Source organism: Nuphar pumila, chromosome 9 (genome assembly GCF_984573655.1).
Source record: "Nuphar pumila chromosome 9, dmNupPumi1.hap1.1, whole genome shotgun sequence".
Taxonomy (NCBI): Eukaryota; Viridiplantae; Streptophyta; class Magnoliopsida; order Nymphaeales; family Nymphaeaceae; genus Nuphar; species Nuphar pumila.
Genome location: NC_143257.1, coordinates 117,269,206 through 117,280,926, shown reverse-complemented (window position 1 = coordinate 117,280,926; position 11,721 = coordinate 117,269,206).

Genomic DNA, 11,721 nt, shown 5'->3' with positions numbered 1-11,721 from the left:
CCCCCGCTAGTGTTGGTACTAGGTTGGGCATACTTGGTGTTGATGAACTGAACAGTGAAGGTACATTTTAGGGGAAAATTCAATTAGTAATTTCATATATTCGCTTCACTTTTTTGCATTTTCTTATATGAGTTTCTAGTTTTCTGAAACCTGTAAGAGACCTGCATTTATTATTGTCTATTAACTATTTCAAACCAAACTACAGAATCAAATGTTCTAAACATTTACCATTTTCTTTCTTATAAGGATAAATGATTATTTTTCGATTTCGAAAGAATGGGAATGTCTACCTGGGGTCCTTATTCGATGGTTTTCAGGAAATCTGAACACCATATCAAGAATTTCGAAAAAGTGATAGCCATTTCTGGAATAAAGTACAGAAGGTTGGCCTCTAAATGAACATTTCCCTGGTTTTTTTTTAACAGAAAAGAAATTTATTTATATGGCAAATGGAGGCGCGAGAGATCGCAAAGATACAGCTGTAAAGGAGCAAGCAAAGGGGTTGGTAACAGTGGTTATGTGGGTGAAATAAATTCATACCCAATCCAAGAAAATATCTGAACCAAAAAGAGGATGCAGAGTAGAAAACGTCATGTTGAATTGTTTGCTGGACGGAAGCAATGGTTGTGCCAACTCCATTGAAAATGCAAAAGTTTCTTTCATTCCAAATCCTCCACCAAGCTTATTGTTTGTTTGATGTGTGACCGAAGGGTTGCTGGTAGAGAGAGATGGAGAGGGCCAAATGGCCGATCGGAAAGTTGGGAAGTTTTTGCATCCAGAAATTGCTTCGACAAAACCGACGGCATTTGGGGTTGCATTGAGAGCGACAAGTTGGAATTTGGACTCACTATTGTGGATGCAGCCTCAAAAAGCTTGATCAACAGCCAAATACGGGTGATCTGAGTTAGTGATCAGAGCCGAACAACATGGAGTCATCTACAAATTGAACAGTTAGAAAAAACCATTCAAGTTGGGGAGTCGAAGGCCTTCAAGGAACCTGACATCAACCGCCAATCTAAATTAATCATTCCCCGGCCAGATTGAATAGCACGATAGGGGATAATGTTAGAATAAAGGACCGGTAGAATGCCACTTATCCGAAGCGGCCATTGTCGATCTGAACGATGCTTCATTAGAAGTGGGTTGTCGGCATTCTCCTCAGCCAATCGACGTGTTCGATGAGCCCAAACCATCAAGTCGAGAGGTGAACAAGACCCTTGAAACCCAGAGATTGAGAAAAATCTATATCACGTAGCCCTTGTCACACTTTTGTGGTGATTTATATAGTGGGAGATCATGTAGTGGGAGGTCTACATTGATGGACAGTTATATAACCTTTTCACATTCACATAACTGTTTTGCAACCATAACCACCAAATAATTGAAAAACCCTTATGCTTTCTTTTGATATGTCCTTGTCAATATGGGTCACATCCGGTTGAATCAAATCCAAAGTGAACACATAACTACCCTGCAACCATAACCTCCAAAAAATTAAAAAATCCTTACATTTTTCTTTGATGTGCCCGTGTCAATATAGGTCACATCTAGTTGGATTTGATCTAAAGTCTAACATTTTTCCACTTCACCCATTGACACAGAAAAACTCATTATCAAGGTTCTTTATTGTTATCTTGATTCAAGTTTCATGTGGGTTCACATGTTATATTGTATCACAATAATGAATAATACAAGTTATAGAGATCAACATCTCTAGATGAGATATCATATTTTCATGTATTATAATATTATTTATTCTAAGTGTTTAGCATGTTAAGAGTACCTTTATGAACATGTTAATCTTTAACCTATTCTTTTTTGTTCTTTTAATATTATTATTTTGTTATTCTCTTAAAAAATGAGACTCTTTATACAGAATTCAACAATGCATAAAAACATAAAGAGTCAATTTAGTTTCAGAAATGTGATCACATAAAATTATAATATATTGTCATACATCACAAGGAATCAAATAAATTCATCCTTATTACATGTTGAGAATACAATCTCTTGCTAGCCCTTTAATAAGAGGATCTACAATCAATTTTTTTGTATTAATTGCATCAATACACATTAAATGATTATCAGTTCTTTTTTTAACGATAAAGTATTTTAACTCCATATGTTTATACGAAGTGGAGCTCTTATTATTAGAGAAAGACACAATTGCTTCATTATTACAAAAGATCTTCAGTGACCTCTCAATAGAGTCCACAATGCCAAGATCCAAAATAAATTTTTTATCAATATGACCTAAGACAAAGTCTCGTATAAAGCAATAAATTCTGTCTATATGGTGCTAAACTTCTTGGCCTGTAACCCGCTCAAAGATTTCCAACTGTTTCACCTTTCTTTGATTTTTTTGCTTTGCGCAATCTTACAATTTTTTTCACTAAAATCCAAGGATTTTCAAGTTGGTATTTTTGGAGTGTTACAACCTGAATGTATATGCATGTGTATATTGTGCATATACATATGAAATACCTAAATGTGTATGAGTATATTATGTTGCATATATGAAAAAAAAAACTGATTGTGTAGGTATTATATTGTGTATATACCCAAGAAAAACCTGGATATATATATGCATGTATTATGCTAGGTATATACACAGGAAATACCTGAGTTTATATGCATGTACTATTTGATGCATGTGCATAGAAAAAACCTCAATTAATATGCATGTATTGTGCTATATTTTTATACATTGAAAAATCTAAAGTTTTATGCAAGTAATTAAACCTATGCTATGGATAGGTGCATGTTAATGATAGATGCATGTTAATGATATGTGTATGCTAATATTATGAACTGCATAATGGCATGTGCATGATAATAAAAAATGCAATATAATGATGTATGCATGATAATTACATATGCATGCTAAGAAATGGACATTGTAATAATATGCCTATGCTAATGGTAAGGCAGCATGGCTGTGACATGCACATGAGAATTTAATATACCATGCTATTGATAGGTGAAACATGTTAATGACATGACAATAATATGTTGCATGTGGCTTGGTATATATATACCTGTTATAAAAAATTGTGCATGTACAAGTGTTGGCTACTGAGTGAGTATGTGGTTCAAAAGAACTAGTGTGGTTCTATATATGCATGAGTTATGCGGTGTGACATGTGATGTGATTGTGCTATAAGGCATGAATGATATGCATGCAGATGGGTTTGTTCAGTACTGGGCAAGTGGTTGAAATAAATTAGTAGGGTGCTACAAGTGCACCTAAATATAAAATTGATATACATGCACACTTGACTTAATTAAATGCTTGACTTGTTTAAAGACACTAGAACACATTGAATGTGTTAACCTAAATGAGCTAATAGAATTATGAAACTATCGTGAGTGTGTAATATGAGGCTCATGCCACTAAGGCAATGTGGTAAGTAACCCTGGAAGGGTACTTAGGCTATTGAGCTATGGGTGTCAGATTATTTGGGCATGTATGAGGTAATGCAATAAACCCTCTAATAATAATAATCGATAAACCATTCAGACTCGGGCTTACCTTGAAGATGGTAGGTGGTACAAAACTTTGTTGGACCTTTGTGTTATGATTCAAGTGGCAATGACTCGGTTGGTTCCCAGTCCTTGGAGTTAAGAGCCGAACTATTAATTTTTCCTAGGTGATATATTCACGTTCTTATGTAGAAGTTAATGATGCATCTTGTTTTGGTTTAACCTTTAAGGGTTTCTCTCAGTTATTACACTGACTCCTTTGAATTTTAGTTTTAGTTAGTCATTCATGTTATTTAAAATACATAGCATAATAAACCTTGCATAGTCTCTTATGTTATGATTGTTTTGGCTTGTGAGTACCGACAAGAGGATAAATAGATAAACAAAATATTATACTTGAGCAGATTTACTTTATATTAAATTTGTATTGAAATATGTACTGATGTTGTAAATACTATTTTGTGGGTATTTACATGTTCTGAATTATTGTTGCATGAATCTAATTGACATATTTTGTTCACTTAATTGCATCATAATATGGAATTGCTTTACATGTGTTCTAAAAGATGTTTGATCAATCATTGTTATTGTGAACCTATTAAGACTCATTGAAGTTTGACTCACGTATATTATATATTTTTAGGTCAAGAGTAAGCTGATTAGAGTGGTTGCAGGATGTTGCGGATGGTGCCAAGAACCACTAATTTTATGTTCCAGGGATATTGCTTTGAACATTTAAATTTTATTAAGACTCATTTTGTAAATGATTTATTTATTTGGCAAATGATTTAATTTGGTTTATGAAATAATAGTGTTAGTTGAATATCTATAACCCGCTGAAAATTCTAACAGAAACCAAAACTAATGTTTTCGTTGTGTTTCCTTCTTTTTTTAAATGGCTTTATTTTCGAGTTAAAATTTTGGAGCATTACACTCCTCCCCCTCTCCCTGCTAGGTGACTTGTTCGAAGGAGGACCTTACAAAGCCTACTTGGATATGAAATATGATGTCAAATCTTCTTTATTGTGATAAATAGACCACCACCATTTCGACAACAAAGCCCATTTCTCAGTGAAAAGGGAGAGATACCCAGTTTGCCTCGCTTGGTTGGTCGAGCTATCCGAGACTAAGTCACCAAAGCAATTTTTTGAGTGGTCATTGTCACCCTCAATAGAAAAGAACGAATATGCTTTTCAATTTTTGTCGGCATCTTGTAGACAAACATGAAGTGGGAGGGAATAGCCAAAAGCACCGATTTGATTAGAGTGAGCCTACCTGGTCTTGCTTCTCCACGACTACAATCAAGACTCAATTTTATCCAGAACCGATGACCAATGGGGAGCTTGAATCAATCAGTTGTCAAGGGGGAGCCCAAGGTAGGAGGTAGGGCGCTTACCCACCTGACATCCAAATAGGTGTGAGGCAGTAGCGGTGATGGCTGAAAATGAAAACCTCGCTTTTGAGTTCATTTACTTTGAGACTAAGAGATCATACCAAACACCTTGAGGATGTAGAGAATCCTCAACATTTGTTCAATGGAGGCTTTGTTGAATAAGATGAAGTCATTGGTAAATTGCAGGAGAGAAAAATCAAAGCCGAAGGATGCCAAGTAGGTAAAACTAATCCCCGCGGCTAATCGAAGTAAGGCAACCAAACCCTTAGCTACCACGTCGAAGAGCAATGGTGAGAGCGAGTAGCCCTGCTGAAGCACCCTATGTAAGTCAAAAACTTGTCCTGATTCATCATTGAGACTGAAAATTGATGAAGCTGATTTGACCAATTCCCTAACCCACTTGCACCAACATACTTCAAAGCCCATGTTTTGCAAAGAATCCATTAAGTGCCACAAGACTAAGTCTAAAGCTTTACTAATGTCCAACCTTAGCATAAAGTATGGTTTTTGATAAACAAAGATGTTGTGGATGGCCTCTTATGCGAACACCATGCAGTTATGCACCATCTTCTTCTTGATGAATGCCTGCTGCAAAGTGCTTATGATGTCTGATATAACGCCCAACATCATGTTTGCCAGGACCTTCGAAAGAATGAGATAGGGCGCCCCGAGGATGGAGATGGGCCTAAAGGAGAAAATGTTGACCATGTCAGGTACCTTTGGGATCAGCACTATCTCGAATCACCCAAACACCTTAAGCATATTTGCATAGTGGTAGAGATCAATGAAGAACAGATAGAGGTCCTACTGCACAACCTCCCAGAACCGTAAGAAGAAATCTATTGGGAACCCGTCGATGCCTGGTGACTTGAGGCATGAGAGTTGTCCAATTGCCTCATGTATTTCAGTACACTGGAAGGGGGCTACCAGCAATGATGCCTGCATTGGAGTGAGCCTACGATATATAGATTCTGAAATAGAACCTCTCTAAGCGGCAAGTGTGGCGAAAAGGTGGCTGAAGTAAGAGGAGACAGTAGGCAGTAGGCAGCTACCTTCAACCACTTCACTCTCAATCTGAATGAAGTCATGCCAATTGTACCTCTTCCTATCAGAAGTGTATCGATGGAAGAAACGAGTGTTGGCATCTCCATCTTTGAACCAGAGGACACACGAGTGTGATGCCACTTCTGCTCCTCCTGGATTCGTCATTCCTTGATGAAAGCAATCAGCTCCTTTTCTCGAGTGGAGGCCCCAAGATATGAAAAGGTGTCCATGATCCAAGATAGATCTCAGGTGTGTGCTGCCCCCAAAATTGTGAATCTCGTCCAGAATCGTGTTTGTGAGGAGAACTATGTCCAACTTGCGGGGACAAGAGTCAGAACGCTTATTGGACCAAGAGAAGGGGTCGCCCCCCAAAGGGAGATCGATGAGGTCATTCTGATCAATAAATCTTCTGAAAATATCAGTGTCCCGCCTGCTGATGGGCTTGTTGGAATCAAACATGTACAATACCACATTGAAATCCCCGGCTAGAATGCATGGGTGCGGCGATGAGTGAATGACTGCTTTCAACTCCGGCCAAAACAAGGGTTTTGCGAGCACTAGTTACAGGGTCGTAAACAACAACAGAAACAACTTTTTTATCACTAAAAATTGCTCCTCGAATTGGGAGAGCATCCTTAAGTCATGATAATGAATTTAATGTGTTACACTGATTCACAACACACTATTTTTGTGTTTGTTCCACATCAAAGGCATACTGATAGGCTTATCCTGCAATACTGATAGGCTTATCCTACAATACAAATAGTAACTTCATTTTTTTTTGAAATATAAGCTTTGAGTCCAAAAATATACCTTGCCTTTTATATGCTTCAGTGTTAGTCGCCTAGTTTTTGTATATGAGTAGATGGAGCTCCATCATATATTTTTTGACTGACTTAGACCTTGATAAAACAATATATATTGCTTGTAGATCGGCTATGTATAATTAAGAGGAACAAACTTCTCACACATGCACCTACACATCATCTCTCATGTCTGAATCAATAGCAAATCCTAGTTAGCTCGATACTACTTTAGCTTTGCTCCCCATGCTTGTGTTAAGCTTAGCAATCTAGTAGACACTAATATTGCATTATGCTTGGAGCTCAAATGAATCTGGATCTCTTGCAGCAATTCATGCCCATTTTGGTCCTTGGTCGAATTAGAATCTAGCTTTGATATTAGTTTTGATGCAACCTTGTATGGGATTGTTATCAACTACTATCATGAAAATCTAAGAAAATAAACTGCATAAATTCAAATAAGTACAAACCATATTTATAAGAGAAAACAAAACCCTAAGCTAAAATGGATCTTGGATAGATTCAATGTCCAATAGTAACTCAAAACAAATAAATAATAATAACAACAAATATAATAAATTAGATTGAAATGAATCCTGGATCTTTACTGGCCCTCCATCTTCTTAATGTTTATTCTTCTTTTCAATGGACCTCCTTGGATCTAGCTTTGTGGGTGCACAACAGTCCACAATGAGTCATCGCAGCTACCGCTAGGAAATGAGATGAGTCGCACATACGTGGCTCAACTCATGTTTGGCTCATAGAGGGCTCGTTTGAACTCATGAAATAGGCTCGATAAGCTCTATCATGAACAACCAATGTTCACCTAGGCTGGGCTTGTATAGGCTTGTTTATTGATAATAAATGTATTTTACATATATTTTTATATTATAGAATGAAAATGCTTGAAGTGTTTACCCTACAAGCAATAAGTTCAGAGTTCAAATCTTATTGCTTACAAGTTTGAAACATATTTATTTTGTAATTGAGCTGGTTTGAGCTTGGCTTGATAAGTTTAGGGTTCAAATTCCATTGTTTTCAACTTTTAGAAAATATTATGTTTTTGTTTTTCGTAAATGAGATTCCTCGTGCTTGGCATTTCATGAGCTCAAGCTTGGCTCAGCTCGACACAAGAAACGAGCCAATTTTGAACATTGTCTATTTGGTTTGTTAAGCTCATTTACCAGCCCTAATCTCAGCTAGGCTGACAAAGGATCAGATCTTCACCATGACCCAGATGATTTTTTACTCTAGTCAGACTCAGGTGTTGGTACCATGTTTGAATCTAGGTTCAATTGGACAAACTATAAGAAAAACCAAACACGAGGACAACATAAACATAAAATGACTGGTACTATCCACGAAATTTGGCACATTCATGCAAATACCTACTAATTCACCAAAATTCTTTGCTATCATAAAATGTCAATTCTTGAATTTTCTTGAACCATTTTACCCTTGGCAGGTGTTTTGCACGGACCCACGACATTCACACCATGATAATGTGAATCTCCTACCCAAAGTGGATTCACACTTTTGCGAGGAATACCAGTGGATGATTGGAGGTCAATGAGTCTTTAGTGTGCATCTATCTTGTGAGATTCACAACTTGTTTTAGCATACTTGAGGATATTTGCGTCTATTAGTCATGGATGCTGGTATTTAATAAGTGGTTAGCAGAGTCATTTGATCATTCTGAATTCACTCACTTGTTCATAGGAGGTCAACAACTATTAAACATATAGCTGAAGAGATGCACATCTATTAGTCTCTAATGTGATGATATTTCATAAGAGGTTAGCAGATTCATTGGATCATTTTCAATTCACTCGCTCATTCACAGGAGGTCATCAACTATTAAACACGTAGCTGAAGAGATGTGCATCTATTAGTCTCAAAGATTTGCATGTATTTGTTTCAAATGTGATGTTATATATACACTAACCCTTAGACAAAAACATTAATCATTCGAACTTTGAACTTTCACAATTGCCTAAGGTTTTGTTGCGTGGTGGGTTTGTGGTCCAAATCCCTAGCCAATTACAGGTGTTAATTTTCCCAATCCCTATCGTTCATCTTGTAGGCAGGTTCACCAACATTTCTGTGTGGCATTCGTCCATCTTTCAACACTCCGATAGCATATTGTCGATGAGTTTTTGTCCGATAAGCATATCGTCCACATAGTTTTTTGAACATATTATGTTTTAATTGAATGCTAATCATTGTTTCATGAGTTGCTTCTTTCTCAATGATGCCCTTTGACCTAGATTTGTGAACTTTCATCTTCCAGTCAAACACATGGGATTCACTCTACTGGCTACTAGATCCTTTTCACAATACGATTCTTAGGCTCTCCTAGCCCTTCTATCTATTTTTGTCTCTTCATGCTTCAATCTTTTTTGGATCTCTCTTAGTTTTTCTTAATTTTCTCTATATTCTATCTTGCCTACACTAGCACATCCCTTTCTTTGGATCAGAGTTTGGAATATGAGGTCCTAGAGATTCGTCTTCGGGTGGAATCATTCGTGCTAGAGTTGTTTGTCTCGTCTCCCACGTGAAGACCTTTACGTGACCAATGATATCAATGTGAGTTGGATTCTGGGATCACTAGAGCTTTTTATTTTCTTAGGTTGTCTTTAGGCTCATTAAGGACATCAATGCAGGTCCTTTCTTCAGGATCCCTAACAAATATGATGTTTTGCATCATATGAGGCGGCATCTCGTATGTAGATTTTTTTAAAAGTTGTTCCTCGAGGATGGATAGGGATTTGAGTTTTCGGCTTCTAGACTAAGTATTCATTATACTTCAAATAATGGTTCACACAGAAAACTAAACAAGTAATAATAGATTTTTAAAACAACTGATTATCTTATTTCTTCTTAGAATTTTCTTTCGGGTCCACCACTGATATATCCAAGCTATTGATAAGTGAATTATAGGGTATTGGTGGGGGATCTTAAGATCCAAATGATGTGACACAAGATTTTTTCAAAATTCTCAATAAGAGAAGGACTCTATTTCTAAAAGAGGGGGATATAAAAATGAAGAGCACATAATCAGATGAACCAAGGTCTCAAGTAAAATCCTATTTTGATGGAGGTTGTATTTTCATACATTTTAAATGACATGATTTGTCTCAAGTAAGTGTTTCTATGAACGTGAGAAAACCTAAACCTAATATTTATGCATGCACCTAATGCAAACCCATATTCGGGCTTCAAGAAAGAATTAAGAAGCTAAACACTAAGGACCAAGTTTAAATAGGATGATATTATCTTTAAAAATAAACAAAAAATATGACATTTGGATTTCAGAGCATGGAAATACGCTATTCAGAATGCAGAACAATTTTTTTTTGGAGATTTTTTACCAAGAAAAATGTTTTTTAAATTTTTCTCTCAAAATATTAGAAAGTTTTTAGGATGTCATCTTTCAAAAGAGACTGATTTTGTCAACTTTTGACATTAGAGCAGAGAGAAATGCTTCCCAGAATAGAAGTTGTCTTACAACCTTACTTGCTACTGAATGAAAAACAGAAAGTTTTTAGGTAATTTTGACCTAGAAAATTTTATTTTATGGAAAATCTCAAAAAATACAAAATGAATAAAAATGAATTATCTTTCATAAGAAACAAAAATCACATGATTTTGACATCGAAACTGAAAGATGCCCTTCTCAGAATACAAACTATCCAGAAATTTTTGTTCCAAAACAAGAACATAAACCAAAAATCTCCTAAATAATGAATTTCTAAACTATGAAAGATGAAAAAATATGGGGTCCCATTGTGATCGTAAAAAACTGTTAACAAAAATTTTGTAGCTAAAGAATAAGACTTATTTTGATTCGCAAACATTTTTCCAAATTCTTTTAAAAGATGTGAGACGCCTGTTTCAAGCTTTGGTTCTCCTTCTCCACGAGAAGGTAAAGCAAAAATAGGTTTTCGATCTCTGTAGTTTAAAGCTCACCGTCAAGATAGATAGATATGCAATAAAAGATTAAATGCTTACGAAAACTCACAAAACAAATTAAATATAGAAGTTAAAACAAATGAATAACAAGCAAATCAATAAAAAAATCACATTTTTTAATCTTTAGGGGTCCACTTAGTTCTTTTAGACTTCATCTGGCTTTTCTCTATTTACAACACCTTCGTGTAGGGTACGATAATTTGAGATAAAGGGGTAGAGTGAGGGTAAGGTTATGGCTTGTTCTCTCTGAGGCCAACACTTAGGTAGGGAATTTTTGGATCATCCTAACTCTAGGGGTCAACTTCTATTTTTATAAAAATCCTGGATAAGATACAGATCAAGAGTTTTCTAGATTTGAATCCAACCCAAATGAATCTATGTTTATCTCAATGGGAGAATAAGGTTTATCCATGAAGAGTCTTACACGAAATGTTGAACTGAGACTCGCCTCTTTCTCAGGCTTATCCATTTAGCCCACAAATCAGATGACAAAGCAAGTTGGATGTTCGGGAATGGGACGACAAAGATGAGTACCATCCCAGGTGGGCCGAAAAACTCGATTGTTGTCCCATTGTGGGATGACACTCTAAGATTGTCGTCCTGCACCCACGTAAGACCCTTTAAGTTTTTTTTTTGAGAGGTTCTTTCTCCAAACTCGAGGGCTTATTGTGTTTAGAGCTTTGTGAAAATTTTGGGTGTCTACAATATCCGATCACATCCAATCCGTTTGCAGCTTTATACCGAATTTAATTAATCAAATTTGGACTCGGGTGGGACGTCGGGTTGGGTCTGACCCGTTGAAACCCCTAGGTTTGGTCATTGCTAAAACAATCATAGGTCACACTCATATGAGCTAAATCGATTAGAGGAAGTAGTAGACTTACCAATGGGGGCTCCACTTGTATGGTAGGAACAGCTAGTGCACGTCACGTTGTGTTGAGACGTTGCAGGTTCAAAACCCAATGGTACAGTTGTATAACTGGTAGGGGTCTGCCTAACCCCAACTTGCCTTTCAACAGAAAGAAA